Raw genomic sequence first — 10,704 nt, forward strand, 5'->3', positions numbered from 1 at the left:
CTGGAGTGCAGTGGTGCAATCTTTGCTCACCTCAACCTCTGCCTCCCAGGTTCAAGTGATTCTCCTGCTCATCCTCCTGAGTAGCTGGTATTACAGGCATGCACCACCACGCCCAGCTAATTTTGTATTTTTAGTAGAGACGAGGTTTCTCCATGTTGGTCAGGCTGGTCTCAAACTCCCGACCTCAGGTGATCTGCCTGCCTCAGCCTCCCAAAGTGCTGGGATTACAGGGATGAGCCACGGCACCTGGCCACTGAGGCAATTGTGGATAGGATATGGGCCCTGGATGTAGACTGCCCGGGTTTTAGTTTTAATTTACTCCATACTAGCTGCGTGGCCTTCAATTTCTCAATGCTTCGGTTTCCTTATCTTTAAAATTGAAGTAATAATAGAACCTACCTCATAGTTACTGTTGTGATTAAAATGAGATAATGTGTGTAAAACTTCCTGGCACATAGAAAGTACCCAACAAATATTAAGCACTCTTTTTACTGGGTAAAATGGACATTAAGCAAGTAAGTAAAAGTGTGATGGGGAATTGCAGAAGATGAGGCCCATAGTGCAAAGATAATGTAATGGTGGCAGGTGGTGGTGTGCTGTGGAAATGATCTGGAGATTCAAAGAAGTACTCTCTAATGGAAGAATGGGTGGAAATGAGACTGGAGAGGAGGCAGCAGCCAGCTCATGGAAAGGGTCAGGGTCAGATTTTTGACTTCGTTCCAGGGTCATTGAGAGCCACTGAAGAGATTAAGCATGGGAATGACAAAATCAGAGTTGTGAATTTTTTTGTTTTTGAGACAGGATCTCTCTCTGCCACCCATGCTGGAGTGCATTGGCATGATTAAAGTTCTATGTAGCCTTGATCTCCTGGGCTCAAGCAGTCCTCCTGCGTCAGCCACCTAAGTAGCTGGGACTACAGGTGCATGCCACTGCACTTGGCTAATTTTTTAATCTGTTTGGAGAGATGATATCTTGCTGTGTTGCCCAGGCTGGTCTTGAACTTCTGAGCTCAAGCAATCCTCCTGCCTTGACCTTCCAGAGTGCTAGAATTACAGATGTGAGCCACCATGCTTGGCCCAGAGTTGTGCTGTTAATAGATGAAGAGAAGTGGACAGATATAAGAGATTGCAGGAATCGAATTGACAGGAATTGGTGATTGATTGACTGTAAGATGAGAGGAGGAAAAAAAGAGTGTAAGATGACTCCCAGATTTCTGGATTGAGCCATTGAATTAATAGTGTGCCATTTACTCAGGATCTATGAAAGCAGGAGCAGACTTTCAGGGGCAGTTGAAGTTGAACTGCCAGTGCAGATGGTGATGGAGCTCAGAATATAAATGGGCATGGAACCTGAATGTGGATGAGATTGTCAAGGAAAACATTTAACAAGAAAAGACAACCAAGATGGAATTCTGGGTGTAGAAGAAAACCCCAGAGTAGACTGAGCAGGAGTATTCAAAGAGGTTGGTTAAAAACTAGGAGATGGTGCTATGACAGAAACCAAAGGAGGAGAAAGGAGGACATGGTCAACATTATCCAATGCTGCTTCATTTTTTAATAAGGATTAAAAATGGCCCACTAGATTTGGCAATTAGATCTCTTATCAGGGTCATTTAAAACTCTTCTAGATCCTGAACATAGTGGTTTCTGAAGATCCAACCACATATTACAGCAAACATTAAAATGCACCAAACTCCATATTAAATTTATGTCATAAAAATTTAGGAGATTAACCTTTTTCCCTTTGAAATTATTACAAATTAAAATGTTCTATTTTCTTCTGTATTTGAGTCAATTTCTAATTTTTCTAAAATGTTTTTCTAAACATTTTTTTCAAACATTCTTCAAACATTTTTCTAAAATGTTTGAGATTTTAGATCTCAAACATTTTGTAGGTTCTTGAAAATGTAGAGGACCTAGGCTGTCATAAATAGTGACCACATTCAGGTTGGGCACGGTGGCTCATGCCTTTAATCCCAGCACTTTGGGAGGCTGAGGTGGGCAGATCGCTTGAGGTCAGGAGTTCGAGACCAGTCTGGTCACCATGGTGAAACCTTGTCTCTACTAAGAATACAAAAAATTAGCCAGGCGTGGTGGGGGCTGCCTGTAACTCCAGCTATTGGGGAGGCTGTCTGGAGAATCTCTTGAACCCAGGAAGAACAGCCTGCAGTGAGCCAAGATCGCACCACTGCACTACAGCCTGGGCAATAGAGCCAGACTCTGTCCCAAAAATAAAACAAACAAAACAGATAGAACCACATTCAGAGAAGGCTACAGGGGCCATGGAATGAATGAGTGATAGAGCCAAGACAGTAAGTATGAACTTCTCTTTCCCAGACATAGCAAGGAAAGAAAAGAAAGAGATGGAGAGAGCAAAGAAGGCCGTAAAATCCAGGTAGGACATGATTTATTTAAGATTGGAGTTTTTCACATGGCTTAGAAGAAAAATGTAGCAAAAAAAATTGATGACTCAGGAGACAGTAGTAATATTTGATCGAAATGCTGCTTAAGGAGACAAGAAGAACAGATCCAGAACATAAGTAGGATTCACCTTCTTTAATGTCCCTCTTTGTCTGAGTCCAGATGGAAGAAGGTAAGAACAGGTGGTGGATAGATGCTCACATCCTATAGCTATCATTAATAACGAAATGTTAAAAATCACAACTCTATCAAGTAACTGCCACCACCATTTGGCATTGTTCTCCTAAAGATCGGAGACTACAATAATGGCAGTAAAAGGTCCCAGCAGTTAACAACTCTGTTTCATAAATAATTTCAAACTACTCTGTGATGCAGAGTGCTGTGTAGATGCCTGTTGGGGTTTGGCCCCTGATTCCTTTATGATCCAAGAAGAGTCAACGTACTCTCTCTATAATAGATGTTGGAAGTAAAATGCCCACCTGTGTCAAGCAAATTGATTTGTCAAAAGCACCATCTGATAAATTTGTTGATTTACAGAGAAGGCAGGAGCTTTATGGGAAGTGCATTAACTCTTTGGGGCCCTTGGGGCAACAGAACTAAATCATTGCTGCAATACTAAATGGTTTCTCTAATGGCACCAAAACTAAATGCATCCCCCCAAATCTCAGATGTTCCCAGGTGGTCATTCACCCTCTGAGACTTAAAATGATTACAAATACTTTTCAAGAGCTATATCGGTGGCCCAGTTCTCACTTTACAGATAGGGAAACTGAAGTTCATTCTAGGCCAGTTAATAACAGTTTAGAGTAGATACTAGCCAGCTTAAGTGGCCAGCTAATAATTAGCATTGCTGCTCTGACACCAATAGGTATTCCAGTGATCATCTCAGTAAATATTTGTCATTTGAAGTGTAACTGTTCACAGTAAAATACTCCATATTCATTCCCACGGAGTAGACAATTAGCTCCAATAAGATTGACTTATTGAATGTCCTTTTGCAAAAACTTTATTTTAGTTTTGGCCTTTTGTTGTTGTTATATGGTTGTCAATTGTAGAAGTAGAAATGAAATGTCCTTTTGCAAAAATTTTATTTTAGTTGTGGCTTTTTGTTGTTGTTAGATGGTTGTCAATTGTAGAAACAGAAATGAAAACTCAAGTCAATAAAGAAGATAGGAAAACTTTTTATGATAGATGCTGGAAGTAGGTCTCAAATTTCGTGAGCAAGTTTATTAAGCTCATACACTGAATACATTGGGTCATCTTTGGAGGTGTTGCTTAATAATCCATGAGTGTTTCAGAGCTGAAGGGGGCCTTGAAAGCCTTAACTCAAGAGTGCTTATTTTACAAATGAAAAAATTGTCTCTAAAGTGGCCCAGCCAGGCCTTTTGCCTTAAGCTTGCAAAGTGACACAACCTGTTTACATAAAGGCAACACAGAATGGGGGCCAGGGACTCTCAGGACTTGAAGGCTAGTGGCCACAGAAAGGGGGAAAAAGCATTGTACATGGTCGTTATATTATCCAGATTTATTGTAAAAAGGCCCACCAATTCTTAGACCTCTTCCCTCAAAAGGAAAAGACAACACATACACACACATGCACACACACACAGACACTCACCTACACACATAAAGAAAAATTAGTTACCAAATGATAAGCATGTAAAACTTGAGGCAAAGAAGTTCTATTCCGGGCTTATCCACCTCTAACCTCAAAGCTTACTTGCATGGCTAACAGCTTTTAGGAACTTCATGACCAGATACTCAATTGTAAATTTCTCTAGAAAGAAAAAAATAAAAGCTACAATAACAAAATGTACTCTGTAAGCACAATTGAACCTTGAATATTTTTGATTTTGCTTCCTAGTGTATTATGAATGTATTATTATGAAGTTTACATAGAAGAGCAATGATCTGTGTAATTTCTTGCCTAAAATGGTAGTCTTTTGGTCAGTAGACCAAGAATGAGAACAGCTTAGGGTTCTGGGATTGCATGGAATGAGACATTGGTTTTCTTTGTTTTGTTTTATCTTGTCATTGGTGATTAGATTTAGGACATACATGCCAAAATAGGCCATTTTAATCAACATTGGGACTTCCCTGTTAAAATCTTGGCTGAGTTCAGTGAGTTTCACAAATACACAAAAAGCAAGCTTAAATACTGGCAGAGGGTGGCCTGAAAAGGAAATACAGCTTTCTTGCTGAATATGATTATTAATCAAAATAAATATAAGGATCAAATAATTATAATTGCATTAAACTCTTTGGGGATTTGAGACTTCTCTCATATCTATAAACTAAGAATAGCTATTATTGAATTCACTTATGAATCACAATCCTTTACACGTATTTGTCATCTTACACATCACAAAATGCTTTCACCTGTTATGATTTGGTTTGATGTTCACAGTGCAAATGTGCAGGACAGGTATTAGCCCCATTTAATAGATGAGTGAGTTGAACTTATGAATGGTCCAGAGCTCTTTCCATAGGCAACATTGCCTCTAAGATCCTGTTGGCTGTCCCTTTGTGATGAATAATTACTTCTTTGCTCAAGGAAGAACTACGCCTTCAAAGGTTGCTGTCATTTTATATAAATGTTGACTGAAGGTGTGCACAACCTGACCTGGAAATACAAGAAGTATGTCATTGACATATCTCTATGATATTCAAGCAGGTTACCTTTTTTCTACCAATAATAATTGAAATAAATTAAGGAGAGTACAGATTAAACATATGTTTTCAGTTGATGGTGGGAATGTAAAGAGGCTGTTAATGAATTTGTTAATGGCTGTTTCCATTTTGCTCAATGCTCGGTTATCAATGCCAATGAGTTTTGGACTTTGATCATAATAACATTTATCTGTTTCTTTAAAAGCTGTTTTTTTTTTTCATACTGAAGGTTACCCTAGTTGCATAGTGCACTTTTGCCAGCCTGATGGCGCTTCTGAATGCCTCCAGACCAGTGCTCCCTAAGAATCTGTAAAATATTCTTTTCATGCCAGCTGTTGTGCTCCTTTTATTCCCCCAATTTGCATATGGTGCGTTACTGAACAAGAGCGTTTTTCTTTCGATTTCACCCAATGCAGGTGTGCAGTCATTCTGTGAGAGCTTTTGTAATCGGCTATGTAAATTATCTCTTAGGTCCAAGGGCCAAAAATATAGTTTTTCATAAAGACAATAAAAAACCATAATATTTATACTTTATTTTTTTTTTCAGTCTTCTGAGAAAATCTTTCTGCCCGTAGCAACATCACAAATGGCATCAGTCGTTGTGGGAAGAGTTGGCAATTATTTTTCTAGCTGGTGTAGGTTTGTAGAAAACAAAAATTTTCCAAAGCCATAAATACGTAATAAAATGTATTGGCTTACTTTGCTTTCTGGAAAAGCCCACCAAAATTTCTTTTTTGTATTTACTTTTAAAATCTTCCCAGATACTTAAGAATTCCTGGACTCTATTATCCTCTAAGCCACTGCTTTTTATTTTCTCCTGCAGTCATTTTCTACAATATGTACTTATCTCAGACTCAGAACACCAAACTGAAATAGGTGGAAAAGTTTTTCTTTTTTCCTCAGTTACATTTATGTGTACAGATGCTAATTGGGGTAAAATGAAGGTACTATGAATCTTTAGACATTATAGAAAATCTGGGCTTGTTAAAATTTGAAGTGCCCTTAACCTTTATTAAGTATTATTGTAACCAGAAGTCCTAAAGACATATAAAAGGTCAAATATTTATCACGTGTACAAATCTGACCCCAATAATAATAGATTATTTATCCTACAGCTCCTTTAAAATGTCAAAAATCATATCACATCTCATATAAAGAAAATATGTGATTTTCATGAAAACTAATTTCATTAATTATTCAGATGTCACTAGCCACCAAATTTAAGATGATTTTGAACTTAATTCCTTCTCAATAAACATAAAATAAATTAAACTTTTATTGATATGAACTATTGCTTTACTCCAAATTTTCACAATCCTTAAATAAAAATATAAAGCAGGAACTCAGACATTTTCACCAAATGGCTCCTTTCACCCTTAAGCTTTGTTCAAAGTTTTGGCCAATTCTATGAAAGCCCAAAAAAATAAAAAATAAAAACTTTCTCTGCTCTGTCCTTAAAAACTTAGTATCCAAGTTAAAGTTTATAATCACATTAAAGTCACTTGACTTTTAATGTTTACCTTTTATAGAAAGAAAAAGGAATATTCGAGTTGGTTTCTGGTAGGTTCTAAATAAGGCATAGTAGAGTCTTAAATTTCTTGTAATGATCAGAAGGAAATGCATCCTTTTTATTATGTGGTAATCTGTTGGCTGAGCTCAGATTGCCAACCTCTCTGTACCCTGCTTTGGTTGACTAGATGGCTCACTCCTCTGGATGTTACACAAATAGCCTGTGCTGGTAGAGAAGGGGACTCAGACACCAATTTTAGGCTCAGACTGATTTGAGAGAGTAATAGTCTCAATCGGCTTTGCAGAAAAAAAGTCATGTTGTACCATAGTCATGAGCAGTTTTTCTAAATTCTGTCATTTTAAATATATCTTCGGGTCACTTCTCTTAGTTCTCTATTGATCAGGCCACTGGAGAAACATAAGGATTTTTACAAAGTATTTGTCTTTCCAGGAGAACGCATTCCAGATATGAAAATATATAACCCCCATACACTTTTCTAAAGATCGTGCTAAGTCATCTTCCCTCATTCATTCTTGCTGGAGCCCACTCCCATGTTCCTTTTGTAGGTGGCATCTATTTCTTATCCACTGTAAATTGTGCCACCCTGCTTTCTTCAGCAGATTGTTGGTGCTAAATAAATGGTGTGATTTGTAGTAATAATGGTGATGATAATGACTCTTAAAACACCTAACTAATCCCAGTGGACTCTCATCGATGTTTAGGCTGTGGAACACGTGGTTGACTAACAGTGATAATGACTGAAAACGAGGCGATAAATTACTATGCAGATTATTGATGGCCTATAATTGCCTTAAAAGGGGGATATTTTATAACAGACTAATCCCATTTAAATAAATGTGTGTGTAGCATTTTAGATATATAGGACTGTATCTGTATTCTTTAATAATAACCAGCTCCCTAAAATACAAGATGCAAAACAACTTAGATAAACACTCCTTAGGTCAAGGGCCACGGGAGGTAAGAATTAAGGTTGTGTTTGCTCTTTCTTGAATGTTGCATTGTTCCTGGGTTGGTAAGCATAACTTTAGAGACTCCACCAATATAAACACTAAACTACCTAGTTATGAGCCTGTGTTTACACAGTCCGGATCAAAAGCACAGACACTCAGGTTCATTTGCATTTGCTGCCAAAAATGTCCTAATTCTTCTTTTGAAAGGGAGCAATAATTCATATTTTGATGCCATTTACTCCGAAGGTTAATTTATATTTACAAATTTTATAACAGGCCTCATGTTCTTTACCATGTTGCCAGCACTTTCTTTTCTTTTGAGTTGCATTGTTCTTTTCTAAGGAACTGATTGTGTGGCAGATCGTCGGATCATTGCAGGGAGCACAGATGAAAAGCCTGTTATTCCAAAGGATTAAATTGCAATTCTTAGTGAACCATTGCCAAGCGATTTTTTTTTTTACAAACCCAAGGAGGATTGGAAATAGGAAATGTTATGCCTTGAAAAGGGGTGGGAATGGTTGAATGGATGAGGAAGAACAATCATCCTAGTAAGTGTTATTAAATTCTCTTCAAGTAAAATCATCGAGCAAATAAATGATAAAATCTGTAAAATATCCAAATGGTCAGGAATAATAAGCAACTGAGTTTGTAAAGAAGTAATAATATCATGGGATAAATTTTGATTGAATCTATCCCATGATCCAGTAAAAATTTACTCATGATTATTCTTCAATGTAGCATGTAGCATTAATACACAAAAATAATTAAAATTCCAGCTTTACTTTAGCATCTTCAGGGCTCAAGGGCTATGGGGGCAGAGGACCTAAGATTTGCAAATCACTTGAATACGACCTCTTTGGGGAAGCATAAAATGTAGTAGGAAGAAAACAATGAAAGGGAATCTCTATCTTGGAGCATGATAACTGAACACATTCCCCAAAATCTGACCTGAAATTAGGAAGAGAAGTTAGTTCTGTTTGAGGTTCTAAACACCAGAAAAGTTTCATATAACCTGAGAGGGGACAGGATAAGTAAATTTTGGAAAGAAAACACCATAAAGAAGAGATGTTTCAAAATTCATTTCTGAAATATGTTAATGAACTCAGAGGAAGATAAAGGATTTAAGTGCCCAATGTAATGGAGAAATTAGAGTAAGGAGAAAAGAAACTGACAATTTACTGTGTGCTCTTTGCAACAGGGAGCCTACAGGATGCCATTGTGGTTTCTGTTTGTGTATTACTGTAAGAATCAAGAACAAACTCCACATGAAATTCTGTAATAAAGAGTTGAAAAATATGCACTGAAAGTATATCATGTTTCAGGCACATATCAAGCACGATGGTACATGCTTGGGATTAAAAAGATGGATGAGATACAATACCTGTGCTCTAGAAGTTCATAGTATTTGGGAGAAAAGAGAGACATACAAGAGGATGATTGCAGTCAAAACATTGGGGCAGATGCTACAAGGATATGTACTACAAAGGAAGCTCAAGAGCTGCAACTTGCTTTGCCTGGGAAAATCAAGAAATGCTTTGAAAAAGGGGTAGTGTTTGAGTTGGGTCCTGGAGGATGAGTAGTTCTTCAGGCACAAAGAAGACAGATGCAAAGGATAAGGTGCATGCAGTGTGATAAGTTCAGGGTTGCCTGGGTTGAAGGAGTCAGCAGGAGAGGAGTTTGGAGGTTGGTGGGGTTAGGCTATGCAGGGTCTTTTGTAGTTGCTGAGGAGTTTAACTTTAACCAGTTAGGTGCAAGACAGTGTTACCAGCTTTAAAACAAGGGAATGATCCAATCAAATGTGTGTCTCAGAACAGAAGCTCTGGCAGGGAGGGATAGGATGAGGCTGAAGTCCGCAGTTAGCAGTCAGGAGGCAGTTGTAGCAGGGACAAAGGGGAGATGAGAGATCAGATTCCATAGATAGTTTGGAGATGGTATGAGTAGACCTTTGGGAGATATTAAATGTTAGGAGTGAGGAAAAGGAAAAGTTGAAGGGGTTTGCAGCTCCTCAGGTCATGATACCACTAACTGAAATAAAGAACACTGCAAAAGGAATACATCATTTATGTCTACAGCAGGGCAGTATGGGGGGTGGCATGCAGGGAAAGCTAGCAGATAGGTTGTTAAAATCCTGCCTGTGTAGTGGAGAAGACTACAGCTTGGTGAGAACCAACCAGAACAATGTTCTTACCCTGCCCCACCCTATTGTGTCCTTGAGGAGACTCATGGGTCAGAAACATTTGATTGGAATTTTGCTAATTTTTTATCTATTAAAAATGCTATTTATTTATTTATTTATTTATTTATTTATTTATTTATCTATTTGTTTATTCTGAGATGGAGTTTCACTCTTGTTGCCCACCCAGGCTGGAGTACAATGGTGTGATCTCGGCTCACCGCAACCTCAGCCTCCCGAGTAGCTGGGATTACAGGCATGCACCACCACGCCTGGCTGATTTTGTATTTTCAGTAGAGATGGGGTTTCTCCATGTTGATCAGGCTGGTCTCAAACTCCTGACCTCAGATGATCTGCCCACCTCGGTCTCCCAAAGTGCTGGGATTATAGGCATAGGCCACTACGCAGGGCCACAAAATGCTATTTTTAAAACAGGCACATTCAAGCCTGCCATGTACTGAATATTATTACAATAGAGACCAACAACATGCCAACTCGTCTCAGACTAAACTAGAATGTGGCTCTCAGAACAAATGAAGTTCCCTCTCATTACTTATAAATGGAATAGTGTCCTGATATTACAAGGCAACTTGTTTAAAAACTCATATTTTTACCATTTCCAGCAGCTTATTTTTGTTGTCAAGAAAATCTCAATACTATGCAACTAGTAAGAAATCACAGAAATATCAAAACAGTCTTACTTTTCCAATTCATTGATATGCATAAATATGATAAATTTAAACTAATGAAATATTTATGCAATATTCTTATTTATTTCTCATATTCTATCTGATACATTAATAGTTTGGATATTTGTTGCTGCCCAAATCTCATGTTGAAATGTAATCCCCAATGTTGGAGGCGGGGCCTGGCAGGAGCTGTTTGGGTCATGGGGACATATCCCTCATGGCTTGGTGCTGTCTGCATGGTAGTGAGTGTGTTCTTTCTGGGCCCATTCCC

Source organism: Nomascus leucogenys, chromosome 11, assembly GCF_006542625.1.
Source record: "Nomascus leucogenys isolate Asia chromosome 11, Asia_NLE_v1, whole genome shotgun sequence".
Lineage (NCBI taxonomy): Eukaryota > Metazoa > Chordata > Mammalia > Primates > Hylobatidae > Nomascus > Nomascus leucogenys.